Here is a 20,086-nt window from a genome sequence, read left to right as displayed (position 1 = left end):
CTGAGACTGCATGAATGCCGAGACTTAATCTGCTCATTTTTGATGAGAGCAAAGAAGCCCTTTGCGTATCCAAATACTTCCAGGCAGGCAAAACCATACTTTGCCCTGTTCATGGTACTTCCCTGGTTTCCTAAAATGGCTGTCAATGAATTACTGAATCCATGAATATACAATTCAACTTGGGACAAATTAGTGATTCGTCCTTTTCTCATGAGGTGTAAGCTCCTCCCATACTGCTGCACAGATTTCTAGCGCACCTTGTTTCAGCCCTTGAGACATAAAACCAATTTCGTAAAAGACTGATACACTAAGCAAAAGCAACTGGTAATATAGTTGAATATTATGGAACAGTTCATGGCGTGCTTGAGGCTTTTAAAATAGTTTGCTACCCGGTCATTTTATTCAGATTATTAGAATACGATTGTATTAGTTTCCAGTGGCTTACAACAAAATTCTGCTCCCACAAAAGCTGCGACTTGAAAGCCAGCTCTTTTTTCGAGCTCTGGCGGTACCAATCAAGGCTCTGCTCACTCCCTTACCTGTTTTCTCTTTGTCATCGATGACCACGCACCCTTTGAAATGCCTTCTGATTTTTGTAATGCCTCCTAAGGTTATCCATGAAACTTGTTATCACTGATCATTACTACCCTCATAAATATTTAACAATGAAATGAAGAACATCTCCGGCTGGGGCAGACAATACTTTGTACTGTATATTCCATTACTTCAGTACCACTCACCCATCAGTAGTGTTGACTATAAAGTATGTGTGTACTCCATAGTAGTTTTTGTCCTTTCATAAAACTGGTCTTCATTAACATGGGACTTTTCCATTTCATTCTGGAGCTCTCACACTTGCGGAGAAGTTCTTTTCACAGTTCTTGACTGGTAAAAACGAAAAGCTTTCCATTTCTTGAGTAAAACAGCTCTTGCCTCCAGTTTGAGCTCGCCTCAGCCATCCCAAGAGAGCAGCTCTTTGTCTTCCCAGCACATCGGTACTTCAGTGCTGTTCTAGTGGACTGATGGACAACACTTCAGTGGCCACATTGCATGGTTTAGACTTCCATGTTCTGAAGAAGCAATATTTTGAGGTCTACATTTAATTCATCCAGTTGAAATTACGAGTTCTGTCCAACGAGTTTTAAGTGCCTGATATGATTTAGCCTAAGAAACGGTCTTGTCATCTTACTTTAAAAATAGTACACACGGAGGTAAAAACAGAAAGTGGGAGAGGGGTGGGAAAGTGTAACAAACATATAGCTTCAGTAATCCTGTCCACTTACTGAAAAATGCCGCTATTTAATACAAATGCTAGGCGAAATTTGTGAGCATATACTGACAATAGCTTAGAGATATTTGTTCTCAGATTATACGGCTGGTCATATAGATCCATTTCCTGCACAGAATATGAGTTAGCTTTTACTGTTCCTTTCAAAAGCTGCCTTATGAAACAAATATTTATATACATTTGAACACGGCTCCCCTTGTATGGCTCCACGAAAGGGAATGTCAAAAGCCGATCAACAAAATTATAAAACATCTGCAAAATTTGCATACAAATAAATGACGATGGTAAATACCATTTGCGTCACAGGATACAGCAATATTCGAAAAACGACCTCCCTTCCCTTCTAGCACCCCAAAATCGAGTGGTCCCCAACCCCCAACCAAGGACAATCTTCTTCATTCCAACTTAGACCTCGATGATTAAGGGAAAGATATGTAGAAGATGGAGGTTGATGTGTCCAGTCGATGGGGGAGGAAAGAAGTAAAGAGAAGGGCGCCTCCGTCTTCGTCTGTTGTCGTCACGTGAGAGAGAGAGAGAGAGAGAGAGAGAGAGAGAGAGAGAGAGAGAGAGAGCGGTCGGTGGGCGGAGGTGACCACAGGACGCCACTCAAACTGCGGATTACCTATCGATCACCAACCAACACTTAAGATGCAAAACGTGATGAGATAAGGACCGCCGTTGTCATGGTTACGGCAGTTAGCGTCGTTACCTACTGGACAAGGGGCGCACAATATTCTGGATAAAAACGGGAGACAAAGATGGAACTGGAAAAAAACGAAGTCCATAATGAAAAGGGGAAAAGAAAGGAAGGTAATGCTGTAGGACGCTATGAATTTCAGACGCAATGTACAGTAGACTGTGTGCGCATTGGAACGGAGAACGAGCGGATGATGCAGGACCTATAACGAAGCGGTGGCCCTTACTATTAGGCTCCTGAAGGGATACTTAGGAAAGCAGAGAAATGCGGGTTGTATAGTAGTAAAATCCAGTATCTCCTATTCCACTTCCTATACTCTTAGTTTTTCAGATAGTCCTATTTTTATATAGTCCTGATAAAGATCTCAGCAACGATTTTTGTAAAGCCTCAGGATTGGGAGTTTGTATTTAAACTGAAGACGTTGAATAATTATTGGAATGTTCTGTTATCTTCAAGTATGCATATCAGCAAAGCCAGAAACATTTCCTCAGTACATACAGGAATCATATATATTCCGAGACTACAATCACACTGCAGTATAACTTTCTAGGTGTACTTTCTCATTAATGGAACTGAAGGTTGATTCCTTAAACACATAAGTATCTTTAAACTGAATCTTAGTTAGAGTTTAGGATCTTTTCAGTAGTAATTTTCGTATAACTCTTATAATCATAATTCCTCTTCCAGTTCTAGTTTTGTTTCGTAATTGAATTTTTTAAGACACCTTTGCCTGTTTCTGGCCTACCCCATTATTTTTCTTAGTATATGTACAGTAAGTGTTTATGTAAGCATAAAATTCTTCCACGACACAATAAGGAATTTAACTCTGGTATTACTGCCAGCATCAAGTAGTGAACCCATTTTCATCATTCACCTCGAAAACATCACGTCTGATAGAGAAGCGACAACTGATTTGCTCATATTTTTGATAATCAGCTTGTGCCCAAGGAATGCTACTTTCTAAAAAAAAAAAAAACAAGTAAAAAATGCGCTGAAGTGTCTTCCGCGCAAACTTTCAGCCACAGCCCGGTGGTGACCTGTGTTGCTGCACCTACAGCTGTGCCAGGTGTACAATCATGGCTAACTTTAACCTAAAATGAAATAAAAACTACCGAGGCTAAAGGGCTGCAATTTGGTATGACTGATGATTGGAGGTTGGATGATCATCTTACCAGTTTGCAACCCTCTAGCCTTGATAGTTTTTAAGATTCGAGGGCGGACAGACAAAAGGCCATCTCAATAGTTTTCTTTTACAGAAAACTGAAAAGGATACTGGCTCACTTCACAACCAACTAGCGTTATTGTTGGGCACAATTCTATCAAAAACTGTCTGATTATCAGCTACAACGATTTCAAGCTAAGAATGAGTCAGAATGTGTACGTACTTCCAGAAAGATGATGTCCCTTGCAGGACTGGCTTGATGACATTTCTTCTTAAACAGCAGCACGACACATACAGACAAGGAGAAGCCCTTTTGAGAACGAATGTAGAGCCCACTTAAAAGAAAGTTAAAAATCAACTACGATCCATTTCAGGGACCGCGAGTCATCGTTTTTCTCATATATCTTTCAAGCTAATTATTTGATCTAATTGGCACTTTTACACAGTGCACAAGCCACCTCCCGCTAATTTTTGGTAATATAGTGCACTGTCAAATGGTGTTAGTTAAGTCGTTTACTCCTGATTTTTAAAGACAAAGTCTCATGAGTCAGCAGGACTAATCTACGCAATCGAACGTCTGCTATCCCCCATAGACAAGAAAGGGGGGGCGGAGATGGGGAGGCCAGGAAAGTGGGTTGAGGGAGGGATGAGGAGGGGAAGGGGGAGGGAGGGACGGGATGGGGATAAAAGACGTTCGAATGAATAGTTTGGCGATGCTTGGCAACACCATGTAAGTCAAGAGTAAACGCCTTAACTAAAACCATTTGACAATGCACTATATTACCAAAATTTAGCGGGAGGTGTCTTGTACACTGTGTCAAAGTACCATTACAATCAAATAATTAGTTTGAAAGATATTTGAGAAAAACGATGACTCACAGTCCCTGAAATGGATAATAGTCCAAAAGTCTGTGATTGGAAAGCCACTGAGGGGCGGAAGTTGCCGAATTCTGATCTAAACGTAGAACAGAGGCCACACTAGTCCAGTGTTTGTGCATTACAAATCCTCGGTGTAAATGGACAAGGTGTTTCCACGTAACAAAGCTAGTCAAACACATCCTTAACATTTGTTGTAAATAACCTTATGGGGCAGGGTTATAATATTCATGTACGTTTGAGAAATGAAGTCTTTGAAAAAGGTCTATTCTATTTGGTCCTGTGATTCTTACGTCCGCAGTCACTTCACATATTTCACAACAGTGTGTGATATCATAAACACTCGTTAGCAACTTATTGCGCACGCATATGATAAGAGGTAGAGTAGAAGTCAACGACTTATTGGTAGTCCTGGCCAGTGCTGCACGTGATTATCCAGCGTTTGTCAAAGATTTGTTCTCCACTAACGATCTTGGATTTGTTTGCAACCTGTTTGGCATATATATATATATGAGTGATACGTTGCCGCCGTGTATTTACGACTTCAAGTCTCCATGTGGAGGGGGAGGAAGAGGCAAAAGGAAGTGAAATGCAGTCGTTCAAGAGCTGAAATAAGAGATATCCTGCAACAAGCGGAGGAAGGGATTTCCTTTTAGTCCTGAATAGAAGGTCAACTAAATTATCTCTAAAATACTGAAAGGATAAAGTCTCGTAAAGACTGAAAAGGCAGACATGATGAAAAATATGATAGTAAATAATAAAATCAAGGCATGAAAACTATTGTCTCCATTTGAAATAGGTAAAGGGTTAACGAGGCAAGCACTGAACAACCCCCCAACCCCAAAAAAAAGAGAGAGAGAAGTAAAATAAGTATCACCTGGCACAAAATATAAAAGTTTTTCCAGCAAGAATGACTTTCATTTGTAATTACCGTACGTATTTGAACAGGCAAGACTAAGAGTTCTGATCACTAACAAATAATAGGAAGGAACATATTTGCTCTTGATGGAATACTTGTACCAACTGTAGTCATTTAACTTGATCTCAGAACTGTACATAGAAGATACTCAAGCACAACATATAGAAGAAAAAAGTCAGTATTTACTGAATTCGTTACCCCTTGAAAACTGGCCCTCCCATACATATTTGCAGCAGTACCATAATTATTAATTATATGGAAAAAAAATTCCCTCAGCTATGAACTTACAATCCTTATCCAGATCGATTTCAGTTAAAAAGCACGATACAAATTTCAGCGAAATCACTTCTTCAAGAGTCAAGGTCAAACGCCAGACGTTGCTAAGACCAAGCCAAATCTTTGGCATACTTCTATGATGAAAATAGGCAGAATCTTATTAATACCTTTTTAGAGATTTTAGGGGGAGTTTAGTGAAAACGACTTATTTTGCACACTCTTGATGCAGGTCCTGAACAGAATTATGACGACTCATATTGTTTGGTAATTTAAGTTCAGGTTTAAAGAGGAGATACAATGCCACCAAAGTGTGCAGTTATAAAGAAAATATGCTGGAGGTACTGGCAAAATCTCTTAGTAAAACTCTACCTGAGACCTGGACTTCAGATCTAGAGGTGAAATGCATGGCCGAAAGTTCCATTTCAAAAGGAAGCAGAACACTGGTGATTCGTTTCGCCAAAAATGACGCATCTAAGTCTAGGATAGGTAATGATTAAATATACTTTATCTCAGATGGGAATAAGTTACAAACGTGGTTTAACGGCTCCAGTAGGTTTGCAATTTCTTCTGCCCTGATGCAAACAGGATCATTTATACACACACACACACACACACACACACACACATATATATATATATATATATATATATATATATATATATATATATATATATATATATTATATATATATATATATATATATATATATATATATTATATATTTCTAGCAGATATAGACACACAAACAAGTAGTTGCATATGTGCCTACGTTACTAAAATAACGGAGAAGCTTGACGCATTATCTAGCTCGTAATACAACAGCGTCATCTCACTGGAAAATATAGTGAGACAAAAAGCCAGAAGTTATCGAGAATAGGAATAGATAGCGGTAAATGAAAAGAGAGAGAGAGAGAGAGAGAGAGAGAGAGAGAGAGAGAGAGAGAGAGAGAGAGAGAGAGCACCTCCATTCTCTTCCACGGAGGCCTTTTTGGGAGGAAGACGCTGGTGATGAGGATGCTGGTCAGGTCTACCTTAATGAGAGCATAATTGTAGCACTTATTGCATTACAGCCTGTGATACGACCCACGTCCAACGGAACATTTACTTGGCTCTTTTGTTCACCCACAATTTTCTTGCCACTCTGACTTTGGGGAATTTTTTTTTCTTTGCTTTTTCATGTTTTGTCTAGTTTATCCTGTCGCTGGCGTTTCACTGCCACAATGATTATCTCGTGATATGCCTGTATACGAATTCAAAATTTGTAATTGGATGTTTTTTGTACTATTCCCCTATATAGCATGAAACTGCAATATTATGACGTACTTGAAATACATATGAATAACTTGTTCCTCATGGTATTACTACAAGTAATTCTTCTTGTCGTATGCTTTACTATATATATTTCTAGTCACGTTTCAGCGAGAGAGAGAGAGAGAGAGAGAGAGAGAGAGAGAGAGAGAGAGAGAGAGAGAGAGAGAGAGTCTACACTTTTTACAGTTAAGTATTCCTAAATTCTTGCAAAACATCAAGCTTTCAGACAAGCCCATCATCGAAGGGATGTCAAGCCATCCGCACCACTTCTCCTAAGGGGACCACTGTAGGCTGAACCTCTGTAGTCTTAGGGCATCCTCAGTTATCTATTAGAACTATTATAGCTCAGGGTATAAAAAGGATTACGATAGGTATAGTGATAAGAGACATGTAAAAATGACACACTAAACTAACACATACTATTTCTTTGTACCAGTTTCAACGACCTATTAACTCCTCGATTTCTTCATATTTTCCTTGATACGCATACCCACACTACAAGCCCCTGAATTCAGTTGGAAAATAAATTAAACCTTTCCCTCTGTGAGGGATTTGGTGGATTTCTCTATTCCAATTATAATGACGGCACAACAAAATTTTTCTCAAAGCAAAACTTTACTTTAAGCTAATGCATACATGAACAAAATTCTACAAAAAGCCCTTCCAGTAATCTCACAGAACTATGATACAACGTAAGGATTTCATTTATAGACCTATTGCCAGTTGTTTAATAATTTTCAATAGCATTCATAATCCAGCCGATAGCCTATCAGAATTGCCAGCGGTGAAATTAATCACGACAGTTTGAAAATATACCCCACATTATCCAGTGAAAGGCTCTTCAAGAACAGGTGTCCAGGTTGAAGATAATATCTTCAGAGCTGCTGGCATGTTGAATTAACTCGAGGTAAACATAAAACCATTTTCACTGCTTCTGTTCACAATACTACAGATGTCAGAATGCTTTCTTTGTGAATTACCAGTTTAACTAAAAAAAAAAAAAAAGGAACACTACAACATTTTATTTTTTCATTTTGCTACTACTCCTACTCTTTCTTGTGATATTACGTTTCAAGACAACGACGTTTACGAAATTTTATTCACTTATTTCAAAATGGCGTTGAAGAGCTTGCTATATGTTTAGTCCCACGAAAAATTATTGAAAAATTCACTAGCCCTTTTTGTATCACATGGAAGGTACAGAAATTTTTAAAAATTATTTTTCTTATACCATGTGCATATGCATATCTTTCTCCTTTACTTGATGAGTTTTTTTTTTTTTTAGCCATCCTTAAATTTAGCCCAGTCTAGGGGTGCGCTTAATATATAACCCGGACTGTGAGGGCTAATGTGGGTGGTTGTCATGGGTCATGGCCCTGGAAAATGTGGACTCTACTCTCGATGCCTATGAATGGAAACAAACACAGGTAGAGTCAAGGTCAGGTCTCTTCTCTTGAGAAGTGAGAGGGTGACTCCAAACATTCAGAGTCCAGCATTGAATGCCATCTCAGACCTAGGTGAAACATTACAAAATGGTTACTGGTATCACCTTCCATAACAAATTAAAGACATCCTTGTGAAGACTTCTTAGCCTACTTCCAAGCTTTTGTCTTTCTCCTACACTCCAAGTGTTAATGTAATTATGCATTTAGTGTTGAACTGAGTTATTTGGCACCATCTGTGCATTCCCTCAGTTCCCTTTGAGCGTCTTATTATTCCTGCAAGTAACCGTCTTGTATATATTGCAGATAGGCCTCGAGTGTGGAATCACTCGGGTCTATCCCATGTGCAGTACCCCTTCTATCCCCTCTGCGATGTTTCCTGTTATGAAGACATCATCGGCGTAGAATATTTATCCTGTGTAGGATTCATTCATTTAGCAGGCCCTTGTTATTACCTGCCCAGTAATTCGTCATTCTTCTGATCTGTGTTTGTTATGTAAATATAATTAGTTAAGAGAACCCTCGAGTTTACATAATCTTCCCAGCCTTCCTGAAAAGTGCCAACGCTTTCTATTTTAATGGCCCCGTTATAAGTTCTAGGTTCACTTTGATAACACTGAAACGTATCACCAGAAAGAAAGATTTCGCCTGCCAATTCGTATCCTTGTTTTGAGAATGGTAACAGTGGTGAAAAATCCACACTTATGTATATATACAGTAGATATACATTCAAAAATATATGCATAACGAGAGCTTTCGAGAACCTGCTCGATTCTCCTTATCAAAGTAGAAAAACAAGGTTACCAACAAAGTAAAATGTTTTGAACATTTTTAAAAGTTAAGATGGACTGTTCGTTCGGGTGATTCCATCGTCCTCCCTAAGATAAACCCGCTAACCATTAGTTCTGTCCTGTGAGAGACGACGACTTAGGTTTCTAAGAGCAGACTCGTTACCTGAAGGACAGGAGAGACAACAGTAACGACTTATAGGTTTCTAAGAGCAGACTCGTTACCTGAAGGAAAGGAGAGACAACAGTAACGACTTAGGTTTCTAAGAGCAGACTCGTTACCTGAAGGAAAGGAGACAACAGCAGCATCAGACGTGACTAAAGGACTGTCACCTTTATCATATAAACGTGTCCTATGACATTTAAAATACTGCCTACATGTCAAATAATTAGTAATTCATCTTCCTGCGTGACAGATGTATCTACCATCCATAGCTACATCAATGGAAGAAGCGTCAGAGGTATTTCACTAAATCCGGGTGATGAAACAAATCACATACAATTGGGAAACCGTGTTAAGCAATGCCACGATCGAGTTGGAAATATCCTGACAAAAATCTTTTTTATTAGGTCTTGCCCGTGAGTCAAGTATATTTGAACCAAGACACTCCTTTTATTTCTGGTTCACGATAGAAAAACTACTTAATGAATCAAAAGTTCTGAAACTTAGACCTGTCATGCACATGCCTTTCGTAAAAATAGACATTTAAATGTCAAATGCTACTGAACGATGTCTGATACAAATTCGAAGAGAGAGAGAGAGAGAGAGAGAGAGAGAGAGAGAGAGAGAGAGAGAGAGAGAGAGAGAGAGAGAGAGGAAGAAGACACTCATTAAATGGCTAGTGATTCAGGTCAGGTAGCCACTAACGAGGACGTTAATTACATCTCAGGATCCCTATTGTCTCGGCGACACATACTCATCGTGGGTTTTACTTGGGCGTCACAGGTTTCACCATTTTTTCTCCTCATCTGCTGAGAGGGATACAAAAGATATCTTTTCGAAAATTCTATCCTTTTAGCTCTAACGCCATTCTGTTATACCGTAGGAGCTTATATTTAAGGCTTTATATTTATTTCTAGCAATCTAACATTTCATCTTCCACACAAGCTAAATCTTTTATCAGTCGATGTACTGATGGTATAAATTCATCAGCACGATTTTAATAATTTCTAAATTATTAATTATCAAACCAGTTTATCTGAAATAACCTTGGAAGAAAATTAGATTTAATTTCAATGCCTGTATTTTTTCTTCAAATACGATTATTCTTAATTCAATTTTTATTAAATTTTCAAAAATTATGCGCAAATCATCTTATCATAAGGAAAACAGCACCTTACGCTAACAATGATCAACATAAGTATTACCTTAAAGGTATTATTTAATTTTGGATAAGTATCAGAGCATAAAGAATGGTAGAAAATGCTTCACGTTATAAATAGAAATAAAATGAGGTTAGTATTCCGCGTGAAGCGTGACATTTTAATCACTTCAGGTTTAACCAGATAAAATGAAATAACAGAATTTTAACAACAAAGGTGTATAATTAGCTACCTGAAAATTGCCATTTAAGCTTAATCAAACACCAATAAACTTTCTCTGCTGTTTAATCAATAGGCACATTTTTATATATATATATATATATATATATATATATATATATATATATATATATATATATATATATATATAAGGTTAGTGGCGTTAGGGAATAAAGGCCTGAATTTTATCCACAACGTAAGGACTTCCCTGTGCTTTATCTTATACAATTCTCCACTCATCTCCAGCCTCCCTACCTTTGGTTCTCATCCAAGTAGATCTTGGTCTTTAGTCTTCTATATTGCAGCAACAAACCCTTGTTTACCGTAAGAAATGAAAGAAAAATACCAAAATAACACTGTAACGCAATTTCCGAAACGAAACACTAAATTTTAAAAGAAAATAAACGATGAACAAGTTATATGATATTTTTTCCTTATAATTTCTTACAAGAACTGTGCTTTTCCCAACTTAAGAAGGCTTTTGCAAGTATATTTAGAGATATTTAAAACTATAAAAGGTAAATGGATTAAATTTTACCGATAAACAAAGTGACAATTGACTGGAAATAAGGTTCACATCGTAAAATACATCATACAGACCAGATCTCCGTGTTTAATGCGTAATATAAATCAAATATGCTACTGCTCCACACAATTATACACGGTAAAGTCTGACGTATAATTAGACAAAAATACAGAGAGAACGAGTTGGAGCTGAGTGTCCTGAAGACATTAACGGACTACATTAGGGCACTGGTTTCTTTACAATAAACGTCAGTCTATTTTCTACAGTCTATCGTGTAACTACTTCGTTTTCTTTGCAAATTGGTTTTTGGTATGACATTCGTTTTCTTTAAACCCCAAACTGGCCATTCTTTGGCAGATGTGTGTATGAGAACAGCAGCCTTACACATTCCCCTCATGAATTTTACAGCCAATTTCGATTAACCGGGTCACATAATTGACATTATAGCTTTTCACTAACAGAATTTCATTAAATTTCATCTCTTAGAATTCAACAAAACTACAACATGTATCTGATACGGTAAACTTTTAAGAAAGATAATTCATATAAAAGAGAATGGCATGGTTGATGGTGCTTTACAAGTAACAGTAGTAGGGGCTTCCTACAGTATAATGACACTCCTACCCCCTTAGGTTTTGTTGTACAATCAACGTCTTTACAAACGTGCTGATTAATCCGACTAACCTTCTATGGTGGCCTATTAAAAATTGCAGCAACGCCTTTGAACATTAAGTGGCTAAAAGTAATCAATGCAGAGCAGGAGATAAAGTTGTATTCATTCGTAATTTGAATCGAAGTCATTAACCAGATTAACGACAGAGCAACAGCGCAAATATTTTACAGCAATATTGGTCAGAATACTGTTTCAACAACTTGACTGCAGAAGGATTCTGTTTAGCAGTAAGAGCCAGGAGCTACGACTCAGTGTGAATTCTAAACGCCCTGGTTTGACGGAGTAACTTCACCTCTGATCGAAATAATTGTCCTGCAATGTATGGTTTTTGGATCGTTTCAAGAGTTACATTTAACCGTTTTACAGTAGGTGGAAGTGTCTTGAAAACTTTGGCTGTATAGTCTTGGGTATGGGTTCCCTAGCTTAAGCGTTACTTTCCTAATTCCTTTATTTATTCAGTCTAAATTGCTATCGGTACATGTAATACATGTAGTAATCAGTATTATGTATTGATATAATTATCTATCTATCTATCTATCTATCTATCTATCTATCTATCTATCTATCTATCTATCTATCTATCTATCTATATATATATATATACATATATATATATATATATATATATATATATATATATATATATATATATATATATATATATATATATATATATATATATATATACACAGACATACAATCATGAAGCTACAAATGTCGCTTGATATCCAATTCACACTACTTCGGGAATATCCCCGATGGGGAATTATCACCCAAAAGGGGAATTTTTTTAACTGATAAATGGATCGGTACCGCCAGGGTCTCGATCCCCCGACACATTACCTTCCAACGTCTCCATCTGACGGTCAAACCATTGAGCCACCAAGAGGGGTACAAGTTAATGCCGAATCTGCCGTACTTATTTACCCATCAAGAGCTGGGAAACTGTACTTGGCTTCAGCATTAACCCACCTCCACCACAATAGCGCATTGGTACGTTTGTAAGAAGCAGCTCTTATTATGAAATTTATATCACACCGTGATTTATATACGATCATGAAGTTACAAAAAGTCATTTAATATCCAATTCACGCTGCTTCTGCTTCTTCTTCTTTTAACGTGCTTCTTTCCCAATGATGTCCAAATCTAGAGAACAAAAATGGTAGCTCCTTCCCAAAACACCCATCCCATATGAATTTTTGGGCACAATAGTCAATCTTAATGACACCAATATCCGTAAACTGAATCAAGCTTGAACTTTTAGCTTTCACTAGCCATTGTAAACTTTTAAAATTCAAGCAACCCTGCTAAATATATCCAAACGATGAAAAATATTACAAAATATCCAACTTTCTAAAACACTACGTTAAGCCTAACAGTGGTAATCTACGGGTAATCAACTCTAAGCTGCAAATTCATGTGTTGTCCGGAGATAACTCCTCTCACTGGTGCTAGCTTACGGACAGTACTTAACTACTCTACTATCTCCACTTGCCTTCTCGACCCTCTCCTATATAACCGCTTATCAGAGTATGTCCTTATAAATATGAGATAATCAAATATTGACAGGTATTTTTACCCAACACAAATGGTGAGGGATATGCAGCGAGAATGTTTTCATCAGTAAAGCCAACGTTGTTTTCCCCAAGGCAAAAATGTAAAATTGAGTCTATGTATTTATTTCCATCAGAAAAGTTCCTTTCATCTTTACGGCTGGACAAGTGGGCTTCCTTACGAAGGATAAATGAGAAAGAGCTCACCAAGAGGAGCCATAAAATACTCGAGATAATTATACCTTTTTTATCAATTATGCCAAAAGCAACCATACGGAAACAGCACCACTGTCCTTTATGGAGAAGTTTAGCCAACCATTCGACCTGACACACACACCATCTCAATGGACGTGGAGAGCTTTCTTTATGGAGCCCGTTTTCTCTCATTCTGATAATGAGCGGGGCGCATTAGCCAATCCAAGTACGCCACGACTTAATGGTGATTAATGATTGGTCCGTATTAGCGCAACACGGCAGCGCCCGAGCATTATGGAATGGGAAGGGTGGGGTGGTAGGGGATGATCGAAAGGGGACAGAGGGAGTCACCCTGGCGATGCCATCTTTCAGCCTAGTGAATCACTTAATTAATCTAATAGGGAGACACTGCTCGCACGGATGGCTTCTGGCGCCAATTAAGGCCGAAGGCGGCGCTCATCTGCATGTGGCTGCGACAAAGAGTACCACTTGGCGTGGAAACTGACCTGCCAAAAAAGTTAGAAATGGAGCAATGAGGCAGATCGAGGGAACATCGTGACCTCCCTCTCCCCTCCCCCTCCCCCTCCTCCCCCACCACCACACCATCGAGGTCTCCCCTATGATCGACCTCTCCCTTTTTTTTTATTTGTCTCTTCTTTCTCGGTGTATTGGTAAAAAGACGCTCCTCCTGACAAGATTAATGTCTCGAAAAGGAAATGATATGACACTTATCCCTACCAGGGATGCCATTACGACCAATTACCCAAGAAAGGCACGTACACATCTCCTCCAATTAAAGTTTTTTGGAACCTTTATCACTAATACACACACACACACACCCACACACACACACACACATATGTATATATATACACACATACATACATTTATATTACCTGAGCTAACCTAAATTCACGGATAATTTCATTTCCAGTGCGTGTAAGAAAGTCCGAGCAATTTCCAGTTAGCAGATGGAAATCAAAACAAAAAGCGAACGCTAAAAATATTACATTCTTAACCTCAATCTTCCTTTCTGAAAACTGAACGTGCTTGAAAGATCTTTAAGAATAGGAATACTCTCTCGGTTGTCTGTGCATCAAAAGTGTTTTGAGAAAAGGAGGTATTTGGCCTTTTAATATTTCATTGAGTATTTAAAGTTCGATTATGGAGGCTTCGTATTTTCATCTGAGATACTATTTCTTTATTTTCATGACCACATTTCCTTTTCATACACACATACATATATACATACAGTACATACATGCATAAATACAAACATACTGTGAAGTGTTCCGTGCCATACAGATCTTGCTGAGGGAAGAATTAATTCCTCTGATTGCTACAGAAAAATGAAAGTGGACAAACGAATATTATAGAGGATGGTCGTGCTTTCTTTGACTGCCTGGTTCAGTTCGTGCTAATGACTACGCTCCCCGACCCCAGTTCTTTACAACTGACCTAAGGCCTTTAGCAATGGAAAATAGGAAACGTGTAAGTTTGCAGTTTGAATACACAGCTTCACCTGGGAGAATTCCTTAGAACGTTTCCACAATATTTATGCAGGGGTCCAGAACCTAATGATATATTTACGACATTGACTTTCTCTTTTTTTTTTTTTTCTAAGAGAAACAATAAATTTTAAAACGACACTCTGTAAAGGAACTCCTAGGATTATTTCTATTGCTAAAGGTTTCTTATCTTCGGTCACATATATTCATCATACAATACCCTTCAGTAACTGGCGTCATCGGTATAGCTGAGTCATGAGTCTTTAACAACTTTGAAACAATTCTTTGTATTTCGTAATTCAAAAAGTTTACGATCTACGCAATCACCTCATTAATGCAACTATATGGCAAAGGAAAATCTGATTTCCAATTCATTCGATAATGGATGTACAAAGACAATTCGCATTCTAAAAATAAGACCACAATACACATTTCATCACAAAAATTAACAAGGAAATAGAAATGAGATGTAAAAATTACTTGAAGTAAATGAATGAAAATTCATAAGCAAAATCTCCACGTTAACTCATTGAAATTTCCTAATTAACAAACTTTCAACAAAACCAGTAAAAAAAAAATCCATCTATGCACTGATTGTAAGAACACAACTAGATTTACAGTCATAAATGAATTTGCAAAAAATAAGGTCATGGATCAGCATTAGATAAATCACCCACTGAGAATTAACAATCAGCAGTGAGTTCTCAAAAAGAAGAATGAATTATTCTGAGAACAATTTCTAATTAAACCCACATAAGAAACTGCTGAAGATTTCAGAAAAAAAAATCACTGTCAATGTTATTTTACCTTTCACACTGAATCCCTCAGTATCTAAATTCCTCGAATCTCCACAAAGTTCTCAGCTCTTTTCTCAGGCACTATAGCCATTGGACCGTGGCCTTCCTTAGTCTTGGGTTTGAGTACCTTATTTTGTTCATTTCTCTGCTCTTTCTTTCGAAGAGTGTGCAGTACAGGTTGGTCAGAAAGCACAAGATGCTTGGTGGGTTATCAGGGAATCGCCTTCTTCATTACTTAATCTTTTCCTTCTCAGCTTTTTATAATTTCTAAGTCCATCCTGACTGCCATTCCTCGGTTGTTGTGGCAAACCTGGCAGGTTTCTTTTTTGTCAACAAGTTGCTTCTGGCACCTTGTTTTAATGACATATGGTCAGCTTTATCCAACCTTTCAATGAAAGTATCGTATATGACGTACATATCGTTGTTGTTGATTTTATTGTTTGTTGCTCTTTTGATTTTTACTATTTCACTGTTATTATGCATCTGTGTATATTTTTTCTTTTAACTTTACGTTGGTAATGTTAATCCTCTCGGGAGACATTGAGCTGAACACTGGGCCTGCTACTCACTAGTGTAAGAAAAATTGCAGAGTACTTTACTCAAATTTTCTCGATTTCCAGAGTTGTGCCCATAACTACAACTTGATGTTTTATCTGAGGCACTTGTAAGCAGTAATAAGCCAAATGTTGGGTTTTAATCCCAGTGTTTGATAGCTCTGACTTTATTTGTCATCGTAACATCCCACATGCAAAAGGTTTGGCTGTACACGCTAAGTACAGACGACCTATTTATAGCCAGGAAAACTTGGAGCTAGGTACCATGAAGTTCTTTGTTTTCAGATTTCCAGATTCCTTTGTCCCTTAGATAGGATTAGTATGGCTCATTGTCCCTTAGATAGGATTAGTATGGCTCAGCCTCAGGGTTAATTCGCCATTGCTGAGACTGCAATGTAGAGCACAGCAAGTGGCTTCATTCAAATTCCACAGATCAACATGGCCGGTCTGCTCTTGAGTTCTGTGTATCCTCCGATTTTGTCCTGATAATTGAGGAACCAACACATATTTCTGGTAATAGATTAGGCCTCATATTCACAGATGTTCCAGCTATCGTTACGTCTAAGGTTTGTGAGTGTATACGCACTTCTGACCACTGTGGCACTGAGATGGACATATCTGTCAATCAGTATATTCCTATTGCCACCACTGGATAAGCAGTCTGACTGAAATCTAGAGCCGGCTGGGATCGCATTATTCAAGTTTGTCAGGCACTTAATATTTCAGATGCTATATGAGATCCTGATCCGAAGAATTTAAATGAAATGCTGATGGTTATTTTAGTAGGGTATGTCCCTAGAAAGGTCATCCAATTCAGGACAAATAACCAGCCATGGTTTGATGATACATGCAAAAGAGCTTAACATGACAAACAGACCAAATTCAACACATGGAGACTAAATCGTTCACATGAAAATTACACCATTTCTATTGAGTCTCGCCTTGCTGCAAATAGAATTTACCATATAGCTGAGAGAAGTTATAATAATTCCTTAAAGAGGAAACTTGAAAGAATTACTCAGCCTCATCTGTGGTGGACCAAACTGGCATCATCTAGCTTTGGGTCAGGCCCATCTTCCATTCCTGGTTACTGGCCCTAAGGAAAAGGCTTGAACTGCTTCATCGAGCCTTTAAAGAGCCCTGATATTTGTCTTTTTTAAACCTACTTATACAAAATTCTCATTCTGCTCTAGGGATATTAAGAAATTTTTTATAATCTTGGTAGCTGGGGTAGAGGAGATCTTGGTGGTTTTTTCCCATTGTTTTTTAAAACGGTTTCTGGTGTGTTGTCTCCGGAGATTAGTAGATTCTATATAGATTTTTAGGTCGACATGGTGTCTTTGCAAATGAGCGTCAGCTTAGTAATACAGTGCCTGCTCCAAAGAGTGGCATATCTGCAAACTGCAGGAAATACAGGCCAATCTCTATTCTCCCTGTGTTCTTCAAAGACGCAGAAAAACTTATTTTTAAGCCACTACACAAGTGATTGTCAATTTGCATATAGGAAGGAATTAGGTACCTATTATGCTCTTTTAGATTTCACAAGTCATATGCAAGAGAACCTTGATAACGGTTTTGAGTATAGATTTTAGTGCTGTTTTCGATTTAGTAAATCACAATGCACTCATTTATAATCTTTTAGTGAGTTGGTATGTTTTAGGATTACGTAAAGATTTCCTTGCAGGTAGGTAGCAACGAGTTGCTGTTGATGGGATCTTTAGCAAACCAAGACCTATTGTGTCTGGAGTTCCACAGTGTAGTGTATTTGATCCGCTTTTATTTTCAGTGTATACAAGTGATGTGGTCACTGACCTGGAAAAAAAAATAGTTCAGTATGCATATGATCCAGCACTTGTCGGAGCAGTAAAATCTCCACTTATGAGAAATGATACTACCATTAGTCTCAGTGGTGACATGGGTTAGTGAATGGTTTAGTCGGTGGGGTATGGGACCGAACTCCAGTAAAACGAAAACTACTGATCAGCAGATCTGGTACAGATTTTCCAACCATCCTCCCATCAGGTGGATGAGACTCTGATGAATGAGTCTGAAGCTTTAACCGTTCTTGGTGTAACTCTTGCCTCACATCTTACTTTAAAGAGACATCTAAGGAAAGTGTCAGCAAAGGCCTCATGGAAGCGGGTATTGTACGTAAGGACTCATATCTTTATAACAGTGATAAAATCAATGCAACCTCTTTTAGGTCATTTGTCCTTCCTTTACTAGAATCTGGATGTCTGCTTCTGCCAGAGATTTATCTCTTTTAGGTAGAATGGTTCATGGTAGAGGGTTTCTGCTTCCTAACATTAGCAGTTGTGACTTGGACCATCGAATGACGTTCTCTTGTTTGTCTATTTTTTATAAGTTGTATTTTAACAGAGATCTTTCACATTCACAACTGACCCCTGATCCTCTCTTTCCTGACAAGAGCAACCAGATTTCCTGAACAGCGGTACCAATGTGCAGTAAATGTGCCTCACTGTCGAACTTCTCAGTTCCAGAGGTTCTTTTATTCCTCACACCGTTGGACTGTGGGACAATCACCCCGGGGACGTTGTGCAACTGGAACTCCGAAAGTTCAAGGGAAGTGCAACGCAATAGTACCCTAGAATAATTCTCTTTAAACTTCAGTAATTTGCTTACACTCTTATCTATTCATTTATTGATTTTCTTCTTTATTTTTCTTTTCTAAAAACTGATTTCTTCCTTGCGTCTTTCTCATACCTTCTGTTACTTCTTTCAAATGAGCACCATATTCTTTGGAAGCTCGAATTTCAAGTCAATAACCCCTGTGGGCTTGTTCTGTTCAAATAAGGTTCATGTTCTGAATAATGATAATAATATATAAACAAGCTCAGTACAGACCTGAATATCTTGGTAATCAAAATATTCAGAATTCGTATTGGTTCCTGTCGTTTTGATAGTGACAAAAGATATCAGTATCCTTCACTATTCATGCAGTAACACTGATTCATATTTGCGTAAACAAGAGCACTGCTTACAAGGGAAAAAATGACTTTCCGACTGTTGACACCCCCTTAGGTTATAATATTTGTGAGTAACAATGGAAAATAATATCCTAGTTTAATGCATTATCATTCAACATTCAAAAATCTTCCGTTACAAGTCATTATCTTTACGATGAGACATAGGTTAGTAAAACTTAGCAACGACACTTTAGCACTTCATCCAAGAGTTACACCATAACGATGAGAAAGCTGTCATCCACTTATTCGGCTTTAAAAATTTAAACTGTTCGGACTTTGCGTTTAATAAAAAAAACACTTAAAGTATTAACTCCTTCCATTCATTTATAACCCTCTTCATTTCCGATTCATTCTCAATGCAAAGAAAATTTAATCTGTTGCTTAGCACAGGACATACTCGACGAATACCGGTATGTTTCCACCCTTTCCGTGACTGGTAGTATACCGTTCACATGTGAATAAGACTTCAGAGATTCCTTTCAGGATGTCATGTCGAGCTGGCAACATCGTCAACCGGACGAGAACACTGGGAAGTGACTCCACCTATGACGGGCAACAATGCACAGCAAACTTCCAAGGGAATTTGACGTGGATAAAAACTACATCTATTTACCAGCAACCACACATGTCCTGAGGAGACTGCGCTAAGAACGAAAGTGCAATGCCGAATGCTGCAATATGTCATCAACTATGGCTACTGTTCACATGCAGATTTACTGCCTAGGACTTTTATGAATTCTCCCAGAGGACGGACTACAGCAGCTTTCCTGTGCCTGCCAATAAAAAGGAAGCCCACTCAAACTTCAGAGCGTGGGACTCCCAGACGCTAAGCAACATTAAATTTTTCAGCTTGTTGCTTTTTGTTGTGAGAGGATAAGATAAATGTTGACTTATTTGCTGGCTTGCCTGTGCTTAAACAGGGTGCACTGGTGAGATGAAAATCAGATGTGGAACAAGGAAGTAAGTTTGGTGTTAGTTGAAGACAAAACGG

Source organism: Macrobrachium rosenbergii, chromosome 20 (assembly GCF_040412425.1).
Source record: "Macrobrachium rosenbergii isolate ZJJX-2024 chromosome 20, ASM4041242v1, whole genome shotgun sequence".
NCBI lineage: Eukaryota > Metazoa > Arthropoda > Malacostraca > Decapoda > Palaemonidae > Macrobrachium > Macrobrachium rosenbergii.
Note: the sequence above shows the minus strand (reverse complement) of the source record.